This window comes from Saccopteryx bilineata, chromosome 1 (genome assembly GCF_036850765.1).
Source record: "Saccopteryx bilineata isolate mSacBil1 chromosome 1, mSacBil1_pri_phased_curated, whole genome shotgun sequence".
Classification (NCBI taxonomy): Eukaryota; Metazoa; Chordata; class Mammalia; order Chiroptera; family Emballonuridae; genus Saccopteryx; species Saccopteryx bilineata.
In genome coordinates, this window is record NC_089490.1 from 194,928,396 (window position 1) to 194,953,417 (window position 25,022).

A 25,022-nucleotide genomic window follows, 5' to 3' on the forward strand; every position below is an offset into this window, starting at 1 on the left:
CAAGGTTTACGGAGAAATCCTAGCATTGCTTATGGATATATTTGTCCATAAGTTTGTGTAAGATTAAAATAAAGGGTATTTTGACAGTAATTGGTTAAAACTAACAGGACTTTCCGCTATTTTTCTATTAGATTTTCTCTTATGTATGGTGGTATTGGAATGACCATCAGTCTATTACATTGTTTCTGTTAGTGGAATCCAGCCTGAGGAGAATTGAATAAGAGAGATATCCAGTTTGGATATGTCCTAATGCTACTTATACATATGTTTATCACTGGCTGTTCTAATGTAGAAAAGACTTAAGAATGTTCCACCTCTCATTGTGCCGAGTCACATAGCATTGTGTCATGAGTGCACAGGAGGAATGGTATGATCTTGTGAAAGAGAAACAGGTTGGAGATGGCCATCATCAGAATGGAGTCAATGGAAAGGTCTTCCAATCACCAGAAAAATATGAAGATACATAGAGTTCTCATTAGTGAAGAGCCAAATCTGCATTTTTCACCTGCCAGGTATACAATATAGTACTTGGTATTGCAATGGATGAATTTAAAATTCACCATTACTGTTTGTTCTTTTTTTTTAATTAGAATTATGTGAAGTTGATCTTCTATTCAAAATTTCTGTGTTTTTAGGAAACAAACCCATAGCAGTACTGTAACAATAAACGTAGACCACTAGGATGAGAATAAACATGGGATGTTTATTCAGAGATTGCTATAGCAAGAGAGACAGCTATTTGTCATTGTTTGGCAGAGATTCAGAGACAGGCAGGGAATGTAAAAGCTTTGTAGTAAGAAAAAGAGAAGACTTTAGGTATGTCCTGTCTGGCATCAGCAGGATGCTGTTAGCAGGATGCTGTTAGTGTGGAGAAACTAGAGGCACACTAAACAGAAGCAGGGCATTATGTAATTGATCAGAGGTGCATAGTTGGCTTTCTGCAGATGGCCCTAAGTTGTAAAAAGGAGCAAAAATTAGAGAAGCCAATAATTATAAATCAAGGCACAGTTGTTTTGGGACAAATTATGTTGGGGTTATTGTTTAATTTCTTGAACTGACAGATTGCTAGGGATGGTAGTTTGCCCTCCACGTGTGGTTACTGTAGCTAGTAGGTTGCCTTTCTGGACATGGTACTATGGATTATGATTCAGATAGAGATAGAGATGGAGATGATATAGATATAGATATACCTATACATATATGGAAAAAGAGATCTGTTGTCCTTTCATATATTTAACCTTTCAGTACTATAAAGACTATTTAAGTCCTAGTCAAAAGTTCCCTGATTTGTGCACATAAAAATATTTCAATATATCTGTATTTGATGTATTTTGTCCTGATGACATCTAGCATATTGGAATATTGTTTATGGTATTGATGAACTTCAATATATTGATAATTTGTTGTGATTGCTTTCTCATTGCAAACAAATACCATCTTTTCTAAGTTTTATTATAATAATTTAGTATGAACTTCCATGGAGCCCAACCCCCAAATCTGAAAGCCTCAGATACATGTTTTTGAGTCTGTTTCTGTTCTAAGAATCTAATTTGCATAAGTGAGCCACTAATGCTATTTATCTTTATGCAAATGACTGGGATAGAAAGAAACGGGGTTCTGAATTTAGAATATTGATTTAAACACATTCATATTTTGATACGTAATAAACACTAAGATGGAGATGTCTGGTAGTTTTGAACATTTAAGGGTCTAGATATTTATTGAAACAAATGGTCCTAAATTGGATCCCAATAGGAAAGAGTACATGTAGGACCAAGATTTGAAGTTAGTTAACATTTAGAAGTTTGGCTGAGGAAAAGATTTATTTCCAAAAAGAGAAAAGGCTGACAGAAAAAAAAAAAACAACCCAGAAAACACAGGAAAAAAAAAACCCACTGCAACCTCTATATTGCTTGGATTTACCTTTGGAGTAAAGGGAACCCTTGTTTGAATCAAATATTTCAATGGGTCTTCTCTGTTGAAAGTTAAATCAAAGTTCTATTCAATAGGGTTATAACTGCTCTGCATGATAATAGAAAAAGATTTCTTTATTGTGTGCCTGGTAATAGGTAACATCTTTCAAATATGACTGCCTTTAGAAGCTTCTTCCCCTTGATATGGATTTGTACTTTGCTGCCTGTGTAAATTATTATCAGAAGCAATTGTATTCTCTCCAGGGGATTAGAAGATCCATCAGAAATGGGGCTTATCTTGAACATATATTATTGGGGCACATAGGGGTTGACCAGACTAGTAATGTCAAGCTACTTTGGACTTTTTGCTTTATTCCATATAGGACACTCTAGGTTGAATAACTTAGGCTTTGCAAAATGCACTATTGTTCGGATCATCTTTTAGCAAGTTTCCTCCCAACCCGCCCCCCTAAAATGGCCATTGCACCTGTTAAGTTACAATTCAGCACTAGGATGCTTCGATGGGAGAAGCATCAGTAATGAAGTAATATATAAAAGAGAACGGCCAACAAATGTAAGGGTTTGCGGAAGGTGTCTCAGAGGAACAGATTTCCAAATTCAGGCTGTAGTTTCCCATAAGAAAAAGGGGTGGGTACAGAGTGAACCGGCAGCATTCCTAGCGTTCCTAGCAGAGGCAAAACTATGTACAAAATGACACAGGCAGGTGTGATTGTAGGGCTGTGCAGATGAGGAAAGGGGAGGACAATGAACCTGAATCACAGCACTGGAAAAGGCACCACCGACACAGCAGCTGTCGGGTCGAGCAGTGCTAGTACCGGAATCTCTAGGGACGGGCACACTAAGTTTGAGAAGTGAAAGAACACTTGATGATAGTTCTGTTTGTCAAAAGGTATATTTGGTATCAGGTGAAAACAAATTGAGCCAAGGGAAGAGACTTTATTGGAAGATATTATTGCAAGGAGAGGGTGTGTGTGTGTGTGTGTGTGTGTGTGTGTAAGGCGAAAAGGGCTTCTGTAAATGGGGAGAAGTGAGCGACATTAGAAAGAAGTGTGCCGGGCAATGGGGCAAAAGGATGATGTGGATGTGATCAGACAGCTGATCAGAGACTGTCTTTCCCCGAGGTTGGTCAATATTCTGCAGGGCTGTTTAGGAAGGGTTGCATCCTGGCTTGGGGACGGAAGCAAGAGAGTCAAAGTTCAGGAATCTGGAGGAAGGAAAGAAACACTGAACTACAATTCAGTCAAGCAAGGCAGCATATATAATATTTTATCCAGATTGGTTGGTGGGTCCAAACAACTCAACTAATCATTTATAAGGCAAAGAATGGTAATTTGGAGGATCTGTGTTTAGCCTACTTTGTAGGTAAACTAGGGAGCATTCTTGATTCTTGCTAAGTCATATGGAGCAGAATGGTTCCTTGCTGTAAACTATTTCTATAAAACAAAGAAGTAGGAGAAATTTTTTAATTGTAATGTTTTCCAGGATCACAGGGCTTGAGTAAAGTTCGACATTGTCATATTGGAGGAGGCAGGGAGGAGACTAACAAATGGAACAATGAGAATAAAGCCTTACATAGGCCAATATTATTAACTCATATGTGTAGGGGACAAACCAGAGCTGTGAATTTCAGAAATAATGACTCAGCAGAAACCAGAGATAAATTTCCTGATAGCATGGGATTCTATAAATATAATGTGAAAGTATAATTCTGCAAAATAAAAAGAATTGTTTGGAAATAAAACCCTTCCAAACAATCAAGTTGTGTTTAAAAGGAAAATAAGGATGAAATTTAAGATTTCATAATTATAACAAATATAGTTCATAAAAATAATTTAAGGCCATGAGAATGGCTTTCTGCATGAAGACAGGTATGGTGAATGGATTATCTAATTAGACATTTCATTTGTGACTTATGTCTTTCAAGATAGATGCATAAACCGAGGTAACCCACAATTCCAGTATCTCAATGACTTAAAACAAAAAAGGTTTATTTCCTATTTGTGTTCTGAATGTTATGGTTTAGCAGGGAGGCTCTGTTCATATATTCACTCATGTACACAGGCTAATAGAGCAGCAAATTTTTGGTTAGTAGATAAGAGAGGAATAGTTCAACTAAAATGTGACAAATACCACTTTATTGTATAAATCATGAATCTTCACATGGCCCCGCCCCATGTAAGAGAACCAAAAGTCTGTAGTCAGAAAGTAAGCAGACACTTCCCAAGTGAGAGAAGCCAGCTATGTCTTACTCAGGGCATCAAGCTCAAAGTTCAGGATCTCTATAAGATATGCAATGGTGTCTATTTCAGGAGGTGGTGTTCAAAAGTCTCTAACTTAAGTTAGAATGTGGTTTATTTTGATCCAAAGACCTTTGCACCAAAATAACAAGTATTCTTCCAGCGTAATTACCAAGTGCTGGGAAAGAATTCAGAACAGATAACCCCATATATAACTGGTCAATATACAAAATTACGCCTGACCTGTGGTGGCGCAGTGGATAAAGCGTCGACCTGGAAATGCTGAGGTCGCCGGTTCGAAAGCCTGAGCTTGCCTGGTCAAGGCACATATGGGAGTTGATGCTTCCAGCTCCTCCCCCCTGTCTCTCTCTCCTCTCTGTCTCTCTCAGTCTCTCTCTCTCCTCTGTAAAATGAATAAATAAAAATTAAAAAATAAAAATATATACAAAATTATAATCACTGCTCACAAAAATGAGGGGATATTTGGTTGTTTCATATTCATTTTGAAATATCCCCTCATTTTTGTGAGCAGTATAAAAGGAATGTAGTAGTTTCTTATAAAGTTAGTCAAACACTTACTATGAATCCCAGCCCAGCCATTTCACACCTAGATATTTATCCAAGGGAAATTAAGTTGATGTTCACACAGATACCTGTATGCATATGTATACCTTATAACAACATATATATGATTTTACAATGAAAAAATCAGTCTAGCACTTTTTACCTAAATTGAATTGGTAAAATTTAGGCAAATTCTAACTAATCTACAAAAATATTATATATGCAATATATATATATATATATATATATATTCAAATTAGAACACTTTCAAACACTTTCTAACTTGTAGTCAACTATTCTTCAATTCATTGGATGCATTTCAAGGAAAAGAAAATGTGTAATTAGGAGTAATTAACACTAAAACTACCTTATTTAATTTTAAAGAGTATTTTATTTTTTTAATCTTGTCTCACCACATATTGCTGATGTCTGTCTCTTTCATGGTGAGAGACTGAGTGGCTGCCAAGACAAAAAGGAAGAGAAATTACAGAAAGAAAAAAAGAGATTTTATAGTCTTATAAACAGCATTTACAAGTGGAATTTAAGCATTACAAAGGAGTAATTGCCTATTGGGAATGGAAAGGAGTAATAAAATATGTCAAGTGATAACTCTAAGCTATTAGTCCTTCTTTTAAGAGTTTATATAGCCTGGTTTAACTAGTTAATTTTTTTAATGTAATTGTTCACAGTTGAAGGCTAAGTCAGCCTCTACTTGCAGACGAAAGGCCATTTAAGAAGCTTGTTTGGAATTGAAGCAACAATAAGACACCTGCTGTCTCTAGGTTTGCCATATACTTGGGATATTTTCATTTACCAAGCTTAGCTTACCTTTTATTTTGTGTTTAACTAACAAAAGTGACAGGCGAGATTACAGCATGGATATGATTGATCTTTTCCCCATAAGAGTCACAATTTTTATAATAAAACAGTATTTGGTGAGAATTATGTGCCAGGAACTGGAACAGTTGTGCTAAATACACCATTTAATGTTTATATTAACTTCATAGGCATGTGCTTTCTTAAAAATAATAATTGTGACCCCGCCATTGGCTCAATGGTAGAGCATTGGCCCAGCATGTGGATGTCCTGGGTTTGATTCCCAGTAAGGAGAAGCGAACATCTCCTTCTCCACCCCTCCTCTTCTCATTTATCTCTCTCTCTCTCTCTCTCTCTCTCTCTCTCTCTCTCTCTGTGTGTGTGTGTGTGTGTGTTCCTTTCCTTCCTGCAGCCATGGCTTGATTGGATAGAGTTGATCCTAGTCAGAGGATGGCTCCATAGCCTCTGCCTCAGGTACTAAGAAGAGCTCAGCTGCTGAGAAATGGAGTAATGCCCCAGAAGGGCAGAGCATTGCCCTCTAGTGGGCTTGCCGGGTAGATCTCGGCCCAGGAGCATATGGGAGTCTGTCACTTTGCCTCCCCTCCTCTCACTGAATAAAATAATAATAATAATAATTATTATTATTATTGTGATTTACTATTTTGTGACTTTAAATACAAATATATTACTTTATTTTAAAAATCAAGTTTTATAATGAGCATTTGAAAACTGGTTTATTTCAAGGTTTTATTGATATGGGTGAAATAATTTCTCATTCTTAATTTTACATAATTTCTCTGTAATCTTTGCTATGGTGCCTGGGCTGCAAACATAAGACAAGGAATGCAATCCTGTGTAGGTTTTTGTCAATTTGTTACAGGATGCTGGGAAGTGGGGTGGGGTGTTTAAAGTACTTCAGAACTTTAAGTACCCGAGAGAATTGTGAGTAGATGATATTTGCTTAAAGGGTTTTCTTTGGACTATGTATACATCGCGAGAAGAGGTATACTGTGTACTTAGTTCTGCTTAGCATTACTACACTGACTAGTTGATCTGAAAATTGGTCTTGGTCATCTTTTTTATGTTTACTTAATTCTTCTTCCTCATGAGATGCCATACATACTTCAATCAAAAGTATAAATGATATGTGCGAGGCTGTTCTTGAGAAGGAGAAAAGATCATTTGGAATGATGGTTAAAATTTCTCAAGGAAATATAGTTATCAGGCTGCTGGTAATGCTGGAAATTCCCACAACTTTCAGAGTCTTCTCATTTAATTTCATTTACATTTTTCAGTAACCCCACAATGGAGAGTGCTAGATAATCAACTTGTAGCTTTTCATGGAGGAAGACAGGTCCATGAAGACAGCCTCAGTGGGCAAGGCCATGCAAAGAACCCTGTGCCATATCTGAAACCTCCCTGATTTTTCCATGTACTGCAAAAAAAAAAAGCTTCATAACCCTACTGTTCTGAAGTGTCTCCCACCAGTGTGCTGTTGGCTTAAACTACACATTTGGTGAGAATTCAAAACCTGATATATAATGTTAGCCCACATGTAGAAGAAGAAAGTTCCAACTACAGACTTGATTGGAAAGTGCTTGGCAATGCTGAAATACCAAAGCCATCTGAGCTTTGAGGTATTTCCCTCCTGATGATCTGCAGAACTTCAATAGCTAATACACAGATTGGGTGAAGGTCTTCTTCCTGAAATACTCCTTTGCGGTTACTGTCCAGGGTTGCTAGATACCTTGTCCAGGGTTGTTAGATTTACCTGAACTCGAGTATTCACTCAAAAGTGCAGTTAGACTAGAACAGGCCACAATTTACACAGTAGGAATAGCCTCAACCTATAAAATGGCTGAGTTTATGAAAAATGCTCTTGCAGTCAATTAACCTAATGATTCTTGTTTTAAAATGACTGGTCCTGCTAATAGACTCTGTTGCTGAACTGACTTCTGGAGGTTAGGTCTTTGTAAGACATAGAAATGTGTGCAGTGATCGAATGCTACCTTTTTGCAAGAGAATTCCCTCGAGGAAAACTGTTTCCATTCAATCTACTACGGCAACTTGAAAGAGAACACAGTCCACTCTACTGGTTTCTGGATTTTATATGTTTTCCAAGTCAGTGACCTTGCTCTTCTATTCATAGTGTTCCTTTCAGAAGACAACTAGGCAGGTTGGAGGTCATCCCTGATCACAACCTTCCCAAACATTTCTCACCTCTCTTCAAACTGTTGCTTCCACGGCATGAAGCACCAAAACAGAACTGCAAGTGGCAAATGATGAGGTTTGATTTCTTCAACAGTAAGACTATGTACTGGCATTGTTCATTATTATTCATGGAAATTGATGCCATGGGAACTTCGACCACATGCCCAGCTGAGCGATCGCTGTCAGACGGGCCGCCCTGATGGCCTCTCCCACTGATGTACCATGGGCTGCAGGAGGGAGGTGGCTTCTTCAGTCCACCTGTCACAACAGCCACACCCAATGGAGCCTGACACGCCTGTTGAGTCTGACCCAGCCACCCTTCACAGTGTTGAGACCTCAGTGAGGCTGTTCTGACCACTGTCTTCAGGGAGCAAGGAAGGAGACAAGCGCCCAGCAGCCAGCCTCCTCATTGGGGAACCAGGTGTCTCTCAGTCCAGAGCCAGGCGAGGCCCCCAGTGCTGGCCAAGGTGACAGCAGGTATGTGCTAATTTAATCCTATTTCTCTCTAAAAAAATGTAAACTTGAGAGATGAAATCACATGCTTTGAGGTAGCACGTGTTAGAACTTGAGTCCACACCCCACGTATGCTTGACTCCAGCTCCTGGACTCCTTGATTCCTTGATATCTTAAATAAAACCCACACTACCTGTGAGCACTTTTTAACATGAGTTTGAATTTTTTCATCAAATGTCTCTTTTACATTTAGCCATATTTTCCAAAGGTGTAAGTCTAATTTCACAGACATAAGACACTTGCCCTGGCCAGGTAGCTAGGTTAAAGAGTTGTCTCAATTTGCCAAAGTTGTGAGTTAGATCCCAGTCAGGGCACATACAAGAATCAACCAATGTATGCATAGTTAAGTGAAACGAGTCAGTGTCTGTCTCATTCAAATCAGTAAAAAGAAAGAAAGATAAACAAATACTCAATTCATAATTGTTAATTGGATGAATGAATCAATCACCATCCCATCATTTTACTGATGAGGCAAACAGTAGCTATAAATTAAAATTATATTTCACATTTACATAGTAAGTTATGAAAACCAAATAAGAACCTGAGTTTCTTGCCTCAACTGGCTCTATTCCTGTTAACTTTATTCATGAAAAATAACAACAACAAAAAAGATACCACAAGTGAAGAAATAATAAGCAAAATGCTTTACTTAGTTACAAAATAATGAAAAAATGATTTTATAAAGTAGGTATGAATTGAGAAATGAATGACATATCTCTACTCTTATTTTGAAAAGAGCTTCACAGATTATAACATTACATTCCACATTCACACAGTACATTTTGTTTGTTAGTTTATTTTGTTCATCAAATTCCACATATAAGTGAAATTATATGGTATTTGTCTTTCTCTGACTGACTTGTTTCACTTAACATAATATCCTCCAAATCTATTCATTCTATCAATAAAGGTAAGATTTTTTAATTTATTTTCTTTTTAGGGTGCAGGGGGACCAAGTAATATTACATTATGTAAATGTACCCCAGCTCTTTTATAGTATTTACTTGGGCTGCATTTTCAAGGTATAAGCAGATAAAATTGTTTATATGCCAGAAAAAGTGACTGAAATTGGTAAGGTATGTCTTTAATTAAAGAATTAAAAATAACAAAAAATATAAAAAGCAGAAAGAGCAAAAATGAGAAAATGAGAAACTATTTCATTTGTAGATAATTGATTAAAGAAAAACAAATAAATGATTAAAAATTGCAAAAGGGATGTTCAAAATATTCTTAAATGGACTTAAGGGAAGTGAAGTTTAATTCAGTTTTAAAATCTAGATTTGACTTTTGTTAAATAAATCAAAATTGGAATTTTTCTTGAGATCCGACACTGTGCAACTTAAAATATCAACTGGAATGCTTTGAAACATATTTCTAAGGGAAATGGTAAGTTAATGAACAATAATAAAATATTCTGATTATATTTTGGTCACAATTTATAGAAATAAATAAGAAATAACCTTCCATAAATATATTCTTTAGATATTTTAGAACTTTTTTAGTATTAAATATTCTTATTAAAGAATGTGTGTAGTTTTGTTTAGTTGAATGTTACACTGTTTAGCATGCATAGTTAACCAAAATTCGATATTTTACTTCGGTTTGTATTTAAAATAAATTATTTGGAAAAATAAATTTAACTATAAAATAAAATTTAAAAACTTACTTGAGTAAAATATTTCAGTTATCTTATGTATTTTTTTCAAAATTTTAAAATAATATTACAAAATGTATACAGTAATGCCTGGGTTTTTGTTGACCTCGATTTTCATTGACTTCTGTTATCATCAGTTTCGGTTTTGGTGGATTTTTTCCGCAGAAAATTTTTCTCAGATTTCATTGCCATGCCCACGTGACCTCGCTGCTAATTTTGCAAAAACAAAGGGCGACCCACAGGTTCTCCTGCTCAGTGTGGCATTGTTTCTCGTTGTGTGAGCATCACCCCGCATGTCTAGCCAAACAATTCCATTCTTTCCAGTGATTTTGTGCTTTTTTTTATTGATTGCAAGTGCTAATACTGCTATTATATGTAAGTGATTACTGCGTACAGTAACTGGATTTACATTGATTCATATGGAAATAATTGCCTCAGTTTTCACTGGTTTCGAATTTGACCAATTGTTTTTGGGTGGGTTATTGACAAAAACCGAGATATCACTGTGTATTCAAATGGGAGGACACTATGTATTAAGGAACATCATCTAAACTCCAGTAGCATATGAATGGTTCATTTATTTCCTTCCAATTAGTAGTCTGTGGAAATTTTTTTTCATTTGTTTGTATTTCGTTGTGATCATTCTGCATATACAATTATGCTTCTCATTTCATTTAACAAACATTTTCTTACATCTGCAAACATTTCTTTTCTAATTTATATTTTTTCCAAATGTCATTGAAAAATTCTGCCTACAGATACTGACATGTTAGAGTTTTTTTGTGGGTTAACAAACAAAAGCCATACTTGATAAAGCTTATATAAAGAAAATCATTAGCTTACAATGTTTGTAAATATGCACAAGCAGTACTATTATTCGCCTTTATGGTGTCAGCTTTATTCAGAGATTCTCCCATTGATCCACCAAATTTAACAGATGGCCTGGGACTAAAATGAATGCCTAAGTACCTAATACAAAAACAAACTCCAAACGAATTATGAACTTAAATAATTGTAAAACTAGAAAACATTTAGAAAAAATGTGAGAAAACTTAGGAGCCTATGGGTAGGTAAAGAGTTGTCAGATTTAATATTAAAAGCATGATTTATGATAATTGTACGTTATCAAAATTAATCTTTTGCTCTATGTAAAACCCTGTTAAGAGAAAAGAAAAAAAAAAAACAAGCTACATAATTGGAGAAAATATCCGCAAACTACTTATTCAACAAAGGTCTAGTATCAAGAATATATAGAACTTTTGCCTGACCAGACTGTGGCGCAGTGGATAGAACATCAGTCTGGGATGGAGAGAACCCAGGTTTGAAACCCCAAAGTTGCCAGATGAGTTCTGGCTGGTTCATCTAGCTTGAGCGTGTGCTCAACAGATTGAGCACAGTGTCACTGGCTTCAGCATGGGATCATAGACATGACCTCATGGTCACTGGTTGGAGCCCAAAGGTCAATATCTTGAACCCAAGGTCGTTGGCTTGAAAAAGAGATCTCTGGCTCAGCTGGAGCCCCTTGGTCAAGGCACATATGAGAAAGCAATCAATGAACAACTAAGGAGCTGCAATGAAGAAATGATGCTTCTCATCTCTCTCCCTTCCTGTTTGTCTCTCTCTCTCTCTGTCTCTCTCTCTCTCTCTGTCTGTGCTTCTCTTGTTAAAAAAAAAGAAATATTGTGGGTCAAATAAGTTTTCAAATATAATGTATATGTTTGCTTGCTTATAGTTTGCATTGGGTGTAGGGGATAGGCTATAAGCAGGCAGGATCATTATAGCCTAAGGCTTGGTTTTAAGACTAAGACTTTCCCACCCTTTTAATACTAAGACTTTCTCAACACTAAGCTTTTCCCCACACCCTTGACTGTTGTATGATATATGGTGGTTGTATGACTGTTGTATTCCTCTTATGAGGAATCTCATTTATGCCTCAGATAAGTTAGTTTGTATCAGAGACTTCCTTATTTGTATATCGGCTTAAAAGTTTTGATTTCTACACTATAAAATGGGGCAGAGAATCCTATTCTGTAGCAGGGCAGAGAAAGGTCACGTGGAGGAAAGGAGAAGCAGCCAAGGTGGTGGAGTGCTGAAGGAAAAGCCAGTTTGTAAAGAGTTTGTGCAGAAAGAAGGAGATGGGGAACAGATTGAATAAGGCTGGTGAAGTAGAAACCTTTGATTCTAGGAAACTCAGATAAGTCAGTGGCTTTGGGAGCCCTGAATAGAAAGGAAATGTTTTCCCACTGTATATTTCTCACCCACCAGGTACGAGCTAGGATTAAAGGTAATGGCCCACCAGTTCTTGGCTCTGTTGTTTCATTACTGTCATTCCGAATCAAATGCAAACCTGCACGGACCAGACTGCTGTGATGGTGGCCGTGGCTACTGGCTTTACAAATATATAGACCTATCAACTCAAAAGTGAATCGAGATTTTTCTTCTCTATTCATCATCAGGGCCATTCTCAAGAGAGAAAGTCAAAGTTGTTTATTTCTGAGTAGTTCTGGCTTGCAGAATAAAAACATGTATATATTATGTATTATATTAGAAATTTTTAATTCTTGGTTATTTGGTTAATAGTAGTCCTCTATAAGTTGAGGTTGAGGCGAGGCCTCTAGGAGGAGGTGTGATAAACCTATTCATATAATTCACTTGCATCTTTAGGGCATTCTGGGGACTGTTTCACATATACTGTTGCCACATAATGGTAGAGTTCTTCTCCTCTGCCCAAATTTATAGTTTGGCAGCTCAAAAGCACTGAGACAATGAGACAAGCTTATAGCCTTTAGTGCTGGTGTTCCAAGTCTACTATTCAGTTTTTTTTTCTGAAAGGCAAGTACACTTTTCACTTTTAAAAATGATTTAGAATATTCATTGTTAAAGAGATGCTGAAAAAAATCTAAGCCTCAGGAGTATCCACTATGATCCTCTTATCAGTGTGTTCTACATGGTATGGATCTTCTGTCAACACTTTCAGCAACATTGGATCTTCTAGATAATGAAGAGTGATGGAGTGGCTAACTTTTCAGTAAGGCACAGTCTTGACCAGTTCAATTGCTTTCTCTTTCTCTGAACTCTAGTAAATATCAAAAGATTTTCAAACAACAGAATAAATGTTAAGAATAAGATAACATTTTTTTTTGTTGGTGGTGGGGGTGGTTTAAAATGTTCTACACTTTGGAGGGAAAAGTCATGCATGCTGTGATCAGCAGAATCTCCACCGTTTTGTGTGTGTGCCCTATATAATCCCTATTAGTGTTGATGGAGATTGTGAATATGAGATTTCATTACTATTCTGGCCAAAAGAGTGACCCTAACATAATGAGGAGAGTCATTTAAAAGTAGAGCTGTTTCTGACTACGGGCTGCAGGCTCTGACCCCAGCAGGTCTGCCTCAAGGGTCCTGCAGGACAAGCTCCTTCACGGTGAGAGGTGGAGCCAGAGCCTGGGGTCTAGGCTCCAGGTGGGCTCTAGGGAGGATGAAGCAGATAGAGAGATAGAGATGCAGGGGACCCGAAGATGGCAGCGGAGTAGGCAGATGCACAGACGCCCAGCTCTCACCACCAAACTGGAATACAAATCAATTTAGGAAAAATCAGCATGAAAAACCAACTCTGGACTACAAGAACTGCTCTCAAAAACCAAGGAGCAAAGAAGAAGAGCCACAGCAAACCTGGTAGGGAGTGACTGAATCTCCCCTGCTTACAGGAATGGAGGAGGGAATGAGGCTGAGAGCCCAGAGGGCTCTCACTCCAGGGAAAAGAGCAGAAAATACTGCTCACAGCCACTTGCCTGGTGACCAGGGAGCAAGGTGTATTGAAAAGACCAGCTTATCTCCCAAGCAGAAAGGAGAGAGAGAGCGACAGACTGTAAGGGGCTAAGGAATGCAGGAGATGACCTAAAAAAGCTGATTTATCCATGCTGGAGGAAGCCATAGCTGGGGGAGGGACTGATCCTTCCACCATACAGTACTGAATTGCTTCCAGATCAGAGATCTTCAGACATCTCTCCATCTTCAATCAGCACAACAAGACACAGCTGAAAACAAGAAGTGGGGCAGAGGAGCAGTAACTCAGGTCTCCATGGAGATCTGAGATACACCTCCCCCTACTGAAGCTGAGAAAACACCCTGCCCCCAAAGAGATTAGTTGGTGGAAGAGGCCTTCAGAGTCTCAGGTTACACCCATCGCATTCCTGGATACAGTTTCAAGGAAGGCCCCTGCTGAGATCAGTAATCAAGACTATCACCTATTAAGAAAACAAACAAATCAAGACTTTAAAGCTGCCCAAATCCAAAAGTGGATTACAAATAATAGCTGATACCAACCCAAGAAGATCTAGAAATAACACAATTGAAAACTGGAGGCAGACACCACCAAGCCTAGACTCAACCAACTCTACAAAAAAACACACAAATACAGACAATAAGAAGACAAAAAAGTGCAATCCAAATGAAACCACAAGAGAAAGTTTCAGGAGATGAAATGAGTGATATGGAAATAATCAAACTTCCAGATGCGGAGTTCAAAATAATAATTGTAAGAATGCTTAAGGATATTTGAACAACAATGGATGGTCATTATGAACACCTAAATAAAGAAATAGCAAGTATAAAAAAGAATCAGTCGGAGATGACAAATATAATATCAGAAATAAAGACCACAATGGAAGGAATTAAAAACAGGATAGATAGAGCTGAGGATTGAATCAGCGAGTTGGAGGACAACTGGAATGAAGGCATGAAAGCAGAGAAGAAAAAAGAAAAGAGACTCAAAAAGTCTGGGAAACTCTTAGAGAGCTCTGTGACAACATGAAGAAAAATAACATCCGCATCATAGGAGTTCCTGAAGAAGAAGAGAAAGAACAAGAGATAGAGACTTTGTTCAATCATATCATAGCTTAAAACTTCCCTAAATTAATTCAGGAGAAACTCTCACAAGTTCAAGAAGTACAGAAGACTCCATTAAACAGAAATTCAAAGAAACCTACAGCAAGAGGAATCATAATTAAAATACCAAAGCTAAGTGATAAAGAGAAAATATTAAAAGCTGCAAGAGAAAAAAAAAGCTATCAACTACAAAGGAGCCCCCATAAGGATGACATTCGACTTCTTAACAGAAACACTTGAGGCCAGAAGGGAATGGCAAGAAATATTGAAAGTAATGCAGAACAAGAACCTACAACCAAGACTACTTAATCCAGCAAGTCTATCATTTAAAATTTAAGGAGAAATAAAAAGCTTCCCAACAAAAAACAAATCAAGGAATTTATTACAACCAAACCAATGCTGCAGGAAATGTTAAGGGGCCTGTTGTAAACAGATCAAAGTGGGAAAATAATATAACGAAAAAGGAATACAGCTTAAAAGAATACAATCGCATTAAACAACTACATATCAATAATAACCACAAATGTAAATGGATTAAATGATCCAATCAAAAGACATAGGGTAGCTGCGAGGATAAGAAAACAGCACCCATACATATGCTGTCTACAAGAGACACCTTAGAACAAAAGATACACATAGATTGAAGGTAAAAGGATGGAAAAAAACATTTCATGCAAATGGAAATGAAAAAAAGCTGGGGTATCAATACTTATATAAGACAAATTGGACTTTAAAACAAAGGATATAGTAAGAGATACAGAAGGCCACTACATAATGATAAAGGGAGTAATCCGACAGGAAGATATAACTATTATAAATATCTATGCACCTAATATAAAAGCACCTAAATATATAAAGCAGACTTTGATGGATTTAAAGGGTGAGATTAACAACAATACTATAATAGTAGGGGATTTCAATACCCCACTAACATCACTAGATAGATCCTCAAGAAAGAAAATTAACAAAGGAACAGCAGACTAAAAGGACACACTAGATTAACTTAATTTAATAGATATCTTCAGAACCTTTCACCCTAAAGCAGCAGAATATACATTCTTTTCAATTGTTCATGATACATTCTCTAAGATAGACCACATGTTAGGGCACAAAAGTGGTCTCAACAAATTTAAGAAGATTGAAATCATATTCAGCACTTTCTTCAATCACAACGGCATGAAACTAGAAATGAACCACAACAGAAAAGCTCAAAAATTCTCAAACACATAAAAACTAAATAGCAGGTTGTTAAATAATGAATGGATTAAGAATGAGATCAAAGAAGAAATAAAAAAAAATTCCTAGAAATGAATGACAATGAGCATACAACAACTCAAAATTTATGGGACACAGCAAATGCAGTATTGAGAGGGAAGTTCATAGCACTATAGGCACACTTTCAGAAGCTAGAAAAAGCTCAAATAAACAACTTAACCCTGCATCTAAAAGAACTAGAAAAAAAACAGCAAGGAAAGCCCAAATGTAGTAGAAGGAAGGAAATAATAAAGATCAGAGCAGAAATAAATGACATAGATGCTAAAGAAACAATACAGAGGATCAATGAAACCAGGAGCTGGTTCTTTGAAAAGGTAAACAAGATCGATGAACCTTTAACTAGACTCACCAAGAAAAAAAAAGAGAGAGAACTCAAATAAATAAAATTAGAAATGAGAGTGGAGAAATAACAACTGACACAACAGAAATACAAAATATTGTAAGAAAATACTATGAAGTACTGAATGCCAAAAAACGAGACAACCTAGATGAAATGGACAAATTCCTTGAAATATACAATCTTCCAAAAATCAATCTGGAAGAATCAGAAAACCTAAACATACCGATAACAACAAATGAAAGCGAAACAGTTTTCAAAAAACTCCCAATAAAGAAAAGTCCTGGGCCTGATGGCTTAACAACTTAAGTCTACCAAATATTTAAAGAAGAACTAACTCCTATCCTTCTCAAACTATTTCAAAAAGTTCAAGAGGAAGGAAGATTTTTAAGCTCCTTTTATGAGGCGAGCATAATTCTGATTCCAAAACCAGGCAAAAACAACACAAAGAAAGAAAATTATAGGCCAATATCCCTGATGAATATAGATGCTAAAATCCTCAACAAAATATTAGCAAACCGGATCCAACATTATATGGAAAAAATCATACACCATGTTCAAGTGGGATTTATCCTGGGGAGGCAAGGCTGGTACAATATTCGTAAATCAATCAATGTGATTCATCACATAAACAAAAAGAAGGAGAAAAACCACATGATAATTTCAATATATGCAGAAATAGCATTTGATAAAATCCAGCACCTATTCATGATTAAAACTCTCAGCAAAGTGGGAACACAGGGAACATACTTCAACATCATAAAAGCCATCTATGAGAAACCCACAGCCAACATCATACTCAATGGGCAAAAATTAAAAACAATCCCCTTAAGATCAGGAACAAGGCAGGGGTGCCCCCTTTCACCACTCTTATTTAACATAGTCCTGGAAGTCCTAGCCACAGCAATCAGACAAGAAGAAGAAATAAAAGGCATTCAAGTTGGAAAAGAAGAAGTAAAACTATCATTATTTGCAGATGATATGATATTGCATATAGAAAACCCTAAAGTTGCAGTAAAAAAACTACTGGACCTGATAAATGAATTCAGCAAAGTGGCAGGATATAAAATCAATACTCAGAAATCAGAAGCATTTTTAAATGGCAACAATGAACAGTCAGAAAGAGAAATTAAGAAAACAATCCCCTTCACAATTACAACCAAAAAAATAAAGTACCTAGGAGTAAACTTAACCAAGGAGACTAAAGACTTGTACTTGGAAAATTACAAGGCATTGATAAAAGAAATCAAGGAAATTACAAACAAGTGGAAGCATATACCGTGCTCATGGTTAGGAAGAATAAACATCATTAAAATGTCTATATTACCCAAAGCAATCTATAAATTCAATGCAATACCAATTAAAATACCAATGACTTACTTCAAAGATATAGATCACATATTCCAAAAATTTATATGGAACCAAAAAAACAAAACAAAACAAAACAAAAGTAGCCTCAGCAATCTTAAAAAAAGAAGAATAAAGTGGGAGGTATCACACTTCCTGATATCAAGTTATACTACAAGGCCATTGTACTCAAAACAGCATGATAGTGGCATAAGAACAGGCATATAAATCAATGAAACAGAACAGAGAACCCAGAAATAAACCCACAGCTCTATGGACAACTTATATTTGACAAAGGAGGTAAGGAAATACAATGGAGTAAAGACAGCCTCTTTATCAAATGGTGTTGGGAAAATTGGACAGCTACCTGCAAAAAAATGAAACTAGATCACCAGCTTACACCACTCACAAAAATAAACTTGAAATGGATAAAAGACTTAAATGTAAGCTGTGAAACCATAAGCATCTTAGAAGAAAACATAGACAGTAAGCTCTTTGACATCTCTCGGAGCAATATACTTGCTGATTTATCTCCAAGAGGAAGTGAAATATAAGACAGGATAAACAAATGGGACTATATCAAACTAAAAAGCATTTGCACAGCTAAAGACAATAAGAACAGAATAAAAAGACAAACTAACAATGGGAGAACATATTTGACAATACGTCTGATAAGGGGTTAATACCCACAATTTATAAAGAACTTGTAAATCTCAACACCAGGAAGACAAACAATCCAATCAAAAAATGGGCAAAAGAAATGAATAGACACTTCTCCAAAGAGGACATACAGATGGCCAATAGGCATATGAAAAAATGCTCAACATCACTAATCATTAGAGAAATGCAAATTAAAACCACAATGAGATATCACCTCACACCAGCTAGAATGGTGCTCATCAACAAAACAACACAGAATAAGTGCTGGTGAGGATGTGGAGAAAAGGGAATGCAGACTGATGCAGCCATTGTGGAAAACAGTATGGAGATTTCTCAAAAAACTGAAAATTGAACTGCCTTTTGACCTAGCTATCCCACTTTTAGGACTATACCTCAAGAACACCATAGAACGGTTCCAAAAGGAGAAATGCACCCCCATGTTTGTGGCAGCATTGTTCACAATAGCGAAGATCTGGAAACAGCCCAAGTGTCCGTCAGAGAACGAGTGGATTAAAAAGCTTTGGTACATATATACACTATGAAATACTACTCAGCCATAAGAAATGATGACATTGGATCATTTACAATAACATGGATGGACCTTGATAACATTATACAGAGTGAAATAAGTAAATCAGAAAAAAAAACTAAGAATTATATGAATCCATACATAGATAGGACATAAAAATGAGATTCAGAGACATGAACAAGAATGTGATGGCAACGGGGGTCGGGGGGTGGGGGAGGGGGGATGTGGCAAGGAAGAGAGAGGGGGTGGAGGAGTGGAGGGACACAAAGAAAACCAGATAGAAGGTGACAGAAGACAATTTGACTTTGGAGAAGAGGTATACAGCACAATCAAATGTCAAAATAATCTGGAGATGTTTTCTCTCAACATATGTACCCTGATTTATCCATGTCACTGCATTAAATTTAATAATAATAATAATAATAATAATAAGTAGAGCTGTTTCCAGCTGAACACAGAAAAACAGTATGAGACATGTTGGTGGCTGGCCTGAAGGACAGGAATAAGTTGTTAGCCACTGATAGGGGACATGGGGCAAAGCAGTGCTCGTGGCATCTATGACCTAATAACAGGAATTGATGGACATCTAGCCTAAGTGTACAGCTTGGCATCAGAAAGCCTGGAGCTAAATGTCACTTGGTTCCTTCTTGGTTGTGCCTGGGGGCAAGTTATTTACCAGTCATGTGACTCTTCTCAATTATAAAATGAAGAGTATAATATTAATTTTTTTCATAGGGTTTTGTACTGAGAATTAACTGAAACTATTAAAATATATAAACAATAAATAGTAGCTGATGTTACTGGTATTGTTATTATACTTTTAGATTCTATCAATGTGATATCAATCATATATTGGAATAGTATGGCATCTTACAAGATTATGAACTATGTAAATTTCCCAACAACTGCATTATAGTGCAGAACTAGAGGGCTGATACATCCTAAAGGTGGAATATCCCAAAACCACTGAAGCAATCTATTCTGTTTCCCTTTGTTTTCCATTGAAATTTTCTTGATCAATAAAAACAAAGTAATTGCCAAGGCATATATTTGCAAGTTCTAATAAACAGAATACATCTAGATAGCAGACACAGTTGAGCTTACTAAATGATAGGTATATAGTTATTAGTTATTAAAGATTTATTAGCCTTTTACAGTGATTAAAGTATTCAAGAGAATAAGACTATGCTAGGAATTATAGGCCTGGCATATATATGGTTTTTGAAGTTTACAACATATTTTCTGCTCCCTGAGAGATCAAAAATAACAAACATGTTGTTTTAATTATCATTGAGTATTAGCATGTCCATTCTATCATAAACTGACTAGACTCTAAAAGTCAAGCAGCCATGTTAGAGGGCTGCATGTGCCAAATGTCCCATTCCATTTCCACAATAAGTAATTGTATTTTTACAAATATCACATTGGATTCAGAAACTCACTGCAATCAATGTGAGGCAAATTTTGTTCGAATTTAAATTATCACCTCCTCCTCACAATGCCAATTCTGTGCTGTGAACTTCATTTAAATTCTGGTTTCCCAGGAATTAGTATTAGCTTGAAACTTTGATCTAGTTGCCCTTTTAAAGTTTTTCTTTCATAATTACATGAGATAAAGAGTTTCAGTTTCATGGAGAAGCTTAGAAATAACACTGAAGGAAGGCTGAGAATATGCATTTTTTTTTTTTAGATCTTGTTTTTTGTTTAGTTATTAGTCTTTCTCAAAGCTTGCTGGACAATTTGGCAAATTTTCATTGATGAATTGTTAGAGTCTAAAGATTTTGTGACAGTGACTATTATAAAATTCCAATTGAGGCCTTTTTGATAGCTAAAATCTGAAGGAGCCCCATGGTTAACTATGGCTAGAACTGCCTGGACAGAGATCACTAATGAAAGGGACCTGAGGCATGTTCCAAGGAGCAGAAATGTCAACATGGCGGCTTTACTGGAGGAGAAAGCAGGATAATAATGAAAGATGAGATTTTATTGTGGCAAATAAAGACAATTATCATTCATTTCTAGGAACTTATTTATTTTTTCTTTGATCTCATTGTTTACCCATTCATTATTTAACAACCTGCTATTTAGTTTCCATGTGCTTGAGAATTTTTGGGTTTTTCTGTTGTGGTTGATTTCTAGTTTCATGCCATTGTAATCAGAGAAAATGCTTGATATGATTTGAATCTTCTTAAATTTGTTGAGACTACTTTAGTGCCCTAACATGTGGTCTATCTTAGAGAATGTATCATGAGCACTTGAAAAGAATGTATATTCTGCTGCTTTAGGGTGAAAGGTTCTGAAGCTATCTATTAAATCAAGTTGTTCTAGTGTGTCCTTTAAGTCTGCTGTTCCTTTGTTAATTTTCTTTCTTGAGGATCTATCTAGTGATGTTAGTGGGGTATTGAAATCCCCTACTATTATAGTATTGCTGTTGATCTCATTCTTTAAATTCATCAAAGTCTGCTTTATATATTTAGGTGCTCCTATATTAGGTGCATAGATGTTTATAATGGTTATATCTTCCTGTTGGATTGCTCCCTTTATCATTATATAGTGACCTTCTTTATCCCTTACTATAGCCTTTGTTTTAAAGTCCATTTTGTCAGATAGGTATTGCTACCCCAGCTTTTTTTCATTTCCATTTGAATGAAATATTTTTTTTCCATCCTTTTATCTTCAGTCTATGTGCATCTTTTGTTTTAAGGTGTGTCTCTTGTAGACAGCATATGTACTGGTCCTGTTTTCTTATCCATGCAGCTACCCTATGTCTTTTTATTGGATCATTTAATCCATTTACATTTAAGGTTATTATTGATATGTAGTTGTTTATTCCATTCTATTATTTAAAACTGTATATCTCTTTTTTGCTATATTCTTTTCCTACTTTGTTCTGTTTACAATAGGCCCCTTAACATTTCCTGCAGCATTGGTTTGGTTGTAGTGAATTCCAACCTTGTCTGGGAAGATTTTTATTTCTCCTTCAATTTTAAATGATAGCCTTGCTGGATAAAGTAGTATTGGTTCTAGGTTCTTGTTCTGCATTACTTTGAATATTACTTGCCATTCCCTTTTGGCATCAAGTGTTTCTGTTGAGAGAAGTTGGATGTCATTCTTATGTGGGCTCCTTTATAGGTGACAGCCTTTTTTTTTCTAGCAGCTTTTAATGTTTTCTCTTTATCACTTAGCTTTGATATTTTAATTATGATGTATCTTGCTGTAGATTTCTTTGGGTTTTTCTTTAATGGAGTTCTCTGTGCTTCCTGAACTTGTGAGAGTTTTTCCTGCATTAATTTAGAAAACTTTTCAGCTATGATATGATTGAAAAATGTCTCTACCCCTTGTTCTTTCTCTTCTTCTTCAGGAACCCCTATGATGCGGATGTTATTTCTCTTCATGTTGTCACAGAGCTCTCTTAGAGTTTCCTCAGACTTTTTGAGTCTCTTTTCATTTTTCTGCTCTGCTTCCCTGTCTTCGTTCAACTTGTCCTCCAATTCACTGATTCGATCCTCAGCTTCATCCATCTTGTTTTTAATTCCTTCCATTGTGTTCTTCATTTCTGATATTGTATTTTTCATCTACAACCTATTCTTTTTTAATATTTCAATTTTTTTATACTTGCTATTTCTTCATTTAGGTGTTCATAATGACCATCCATTGTTGTTCTAAGATCCCTAAGCATCCTAACAATCATTATTTTAAACTCTGCATCTGGAAGTTTGGTTATTTCCATATCATTTAGTTCATTTTTTGGAGGTTTCTCTTGTGGTTTCATTTGGATTGCACTTCTCTGTCTTCTCATTATGTCTGTTTGTTTGGATGTATTGGTTGTAGAGCTGGTTGAGTCTAGGCTTAGTGTTGTCTGCCTCCAATTTTCAGTTGTGTTGTTTCTAGGTCTTCTTTGGTTGGCATCAGCTGTTATTTTGGGTATTAACTTTTAGTACAATATAATTTTTTTTTAGATATTTTTAGGTCATTGTTTTTCTAACATTAAATTTTTCTTATATGTGTATTTTCCCAACTAGGAGAACTGTGAAGATTTTCTTAGTTGTGGATATTCTGGAATTTCAACAATAAGTAGAAAATATTGATCTTATTTAATTTATCCTTCTTGATGCCAGTCTTTTCTAAAGATTCAAATATTTCTATATCATAAAAAATGTTATTTTATTATTTGATTTCTTTTCTAACCTACATTGCATAAGTTATCTCTTTCTGAAAATCCTTTTAAACTATATGTTAGATATAGCTTTGTTTTTATTTCTTTTATATTTTTTTCTGTTGTGTATTTTCTTTTTTCTCAAACTTCTTAGACATACTTAATCTCTCAGGATTTCTGCAGCTATTTTTATTTCTATATATACTTTTAAAATTGGTAAATTTTTATAAAACTTATTATAACATTACTTATCTGATAGAAAAGAATCAAAATGAACTCTTTAAATAGCTCATTTAAAACAAAAGTTTTTAAAGTGTAACTATAAAGGTGTTATGCAAATTTGGGGCTAGATTTCACAGATGATCAATGGTATACTATATTTCTAAATTTTCAATATTTCAGAAATAATTTATATGTTATTATTTTCATATCACACTATATAAATATTTATATTTGAGATTTTCCAATCAAAAAAGGATCTTATGGGCACAAGATTTCAAAATATTACATTATTATATTCCCATGGTAGATATTCATAAGTGATATAATAATATAAAATTTGGAAAGTATTTCAGTAGGTTATCTGTTTGATGTAGATAAATATATTATAAAACTTATTTGATACTGTAAAATTGTGTGTCATCTTGTAAGATGATAAAATAAAGATGTATTCTGGGATTATAAGATTCACTTTTTATTTAAGGGTTTTTTTATTAAAGGATTTTATTTTTTATTTGTGTTTGTTAAGCTTTGCTATACTTTCTGGGAGCATTTAAAAAGCATTTTTATCCCATTGTTGAAAAGAGATAAGACTTTTTCTTTTAACAATAGAGTATATTTAATATATTGTAGAATAAACAACAAAATAGAACCTAATTTGACAAAAAGATTAAATATTAAGTTTGAGTCACTTTGTGTCACTGAAAACTTAATGGAAGAGAAAACTCAAGTTAGTAATTCTCAGAAAGACAAGCATAGGTGTGATTTATGAGAGTTAAGGATGACAGGAAGCCATCTCTTTTGAAAGGATTGATTTTGTAAGTTAAAAAAATATATTTATTCAAGTAATGAGCAAGTATAGTGTGCAGTATTCACTCTTCTTCACAAAGCAGAGCTCTGCAATCACCCACTATTAATAAGCAATATTCTGTTTAGTATCAAAGATACGATCAAGGTTAGCCACGTGTTGACTTTTGAATAATGCAACCAAATTACCTAATTGCTTCATAAATTCTTTCAATAAACATGCTACAGAGTAATCAGAGCAGTGTGCATTTGCATATTTGAAGACCATGTCTTTTTGCCTTTCAGAAAAAAATGTATGTTAGTATGTTGGATTGTACATTATTACCTAATTTGTCTTGATGAAATTTGAATTTTATGCCAGTGCTTGCAACTGTACAGTTTCTGAGGTAAATGTATACAGTTTTACAAACTAAATGTGATGTAATTGTTTATTAGTATTACTGTTAAATTTATATATTTGTTTATAAATCTGTGATTATTAATTGATATTAACTCAATTCAAATGATACTTATTTTTCCACATATATTGTGAAGAAAAACAAACAAAATAGTTGAACTATTTATTTTTATTCATATTTTAATAAAAAGCATTGGTGTACAGAAGAAAAAAGCATTATAGAATATGAATATAATACTTGTTTCCTGGGGTTTATGCCCAGTTACTTCCTTAATGTAATGCTTATTTATTTTCAAGGTGCACTTCTCTATTTTTCCTTCTCTCATAGCTCAGAATTTTTTGAATTTAGGGCACAAAAAATTGATGACACTTATTGCTGGTCAGCCATTATAAAATGATTGACATTGGTCTGTAAATATATAAAATTGATCAATATTTTCATACCTTTTCATTCTATTAATTTACATGCAATTTTTTAA